Below are 2329 nucleotides of genomic sequence, written 5' to 3'. Positions count from 1 at the left end.
AGGTGGAGAGTTAACTGTGAGGCTCATAAAATTACAAGCAGTTTATTAGTTAATCACTTTTTGTGACTCCCCTGTGTGTACTCAGAGTGTGAATGAGTCTTACAATAATAAGTACTGTCTCTAGAGGAATTACATGATCAGTACATAAAGAATAGCTGTTGTAAGAAATTTTAAAAAATTGATTATTAGACATTACTTAATAAAACAAGCTGCTGCTGCTGTGAGAAGACATCATGTGAGATGGTTTGAAATGTAAATAAAGTTGACAGTTTGTTTCCTTTCCTTTTTATTATTTACATTCAACACAAGCAGAGGAGAAAAGCTCAGGGTTACAGAAGGTCTGATCGCTGTTCACAAAGCAAAAATGTCCTCTGCAGCTCACAGTAGTAATCAGGTTTGGTATTTATTTTAAGGTGAGTCATTGTTTGCTGTTGCATGGCTACAGCAGATCATACTTAGGCTTCCCCTTGCTGTTAAATCCCACTTTAGCCCCTGCACATTAAAGCCTTGAGACTATGAAGAACTTTAACAGTATATTTTAAAAAATTTATATTTAATTCAAAAAAAGAAACACTATTCTTCCATCTCTATGCTTCTAGTTTAGAAACAATGTGTGTTTTCACAGCTTTTATATCATACTGTAGCCTTAGATGAGGTGTTTCACAAGTAGACAACGCTTTATTTTAAGAGATCACACGCCAGAGAAGGCTGGGGAACACTGTTACAGAAATAGGGTGCAAAGATTTCCTTTCCTTCAGAGATCAGATTGAGCCTCTTGTGATATTTTTTCAAATCAGTCTTGTGTGACTTTACAGAGACATTTAAACCTTCTTTTCCTTATATTATCTGTGAGCTATAATGTCATGAGGATTCTCAATCTGCAGCCCCTTTCTGCACTCCATGGAGTTATGCCGGTTGTCTGCCAGGCAGATGAATTACTGTCATGTTTGCTTAGCGGCATATGACAGGGAACTGAAGTTACATGCAGGCAGATTGAATGACATAGCTGCAAGAAAGTGAGCTGTCAGCAAGCCAGATATCATGACCCAAGAGCAGAAGCCACTTTGGTGTTGCAGTGAAATCTTACACTGAGTCACCAGTCACTAAGTGATAGTTTCATGCTTACACGTCGGATTCCTGTAAGAACAAAACTGCAAATCAAACAAAAAACAACTCATAAAAGCTCCAGGTCAGGGTGCAGGGACAGATTTATGATTTTCTATTTTTAGTTAATCATACCGGCTCCAAACCTGAATTTTGCTTTTGTTTCCACTGCTGAACAATGATCACATTAACCACTCACTGAAATATTAAAATATACTGTATATATTTTCTGACCAGAATAAAGACATGATAACAGACCTACTGGGACAGAAGATATATTATCACACTAAAGGATTTTTTTATGGTGTGAAAATGAGAGAAAGACAGATTGGGGGACCTAAATAATGAAGGAATTTCTTTTCCAAAAATTATCTCAGGTGATAGAAGTGTTTTAACAGATCATTTTGGCTTTGCACTTTTATGTCTGACAGGAAAACGATGGCAGCATTTCAAGCTACTTAAGCTAATTATAATGCCCTGTGTTAAAGATGACTGTGTAGTTAAATCCACATCAATCCAGAGTTGTGCAGATGCAAACCTGACAATCATGTAGAACAAGAGATTAGAGGCGATAATTTATGTTTTTAACCAAATTTATCTACAAGTATTGCACTGTATTTTATTGTATTGTCTTTCTGTGAAGCTAGAGTTGCTCATAAGTGGGACAATGATACTATGACAACATTTTGCCGACGGTTTGTGAATCTGAATGTTAGATACACAGGGGAGACTTGTAGAAAAAAGTGTTATGAGTACTGAAATTGGTTAGAAATAATATAAACATACATGTACTGGACCACTTATCAACACCAATAGTATCATTATATGCTACATCAAAATATCTAAGTTTGTGTGTATTATCATAAATTTTATATTTCAGTAATGTCTCAGTTAAATAATAACCTCCTTTGACCCCCCACCCCCCAGCTAATAAAGTGGAAGCAATAATAAGATACTGCTGTATCAATATTTTGACCCACACTAAATGCAAATACTCACAGTATGAGTGTGAAAAATATGCTCATAGCCTACAGACATATATAATATTTACTCCAGTTTGAGCAGGATTCCAAAAACATGCAGAGCCCTGCAGGTTTAGACTATTCCTTAGACTTTTCCCTCAAACAAAAGAATATCTTTTCTGCATCATCAGTGATATGGACAGGCTTTGGGAGATGGAGGCCCATCCCAAAATGTCATTGGGATGCCCCCCCCCCAGTCAAAG

Source organism: Aulonocara stuartgranti (assembly GCF_965226115.1).
Source record: "Aulonocara stuartgranti genome assembly, chromosome: 22".
NCBI classification, from domain to species: domain Eukaryota; kingdom Metazoa; phylum Chordata; class Actinopteri; order Cichliformes; family Cichlidae; genus Aulonocara; species Aulonocara stuartgranti.
This window is presented reverse-complemented; position numbering follows the sequence as displayed.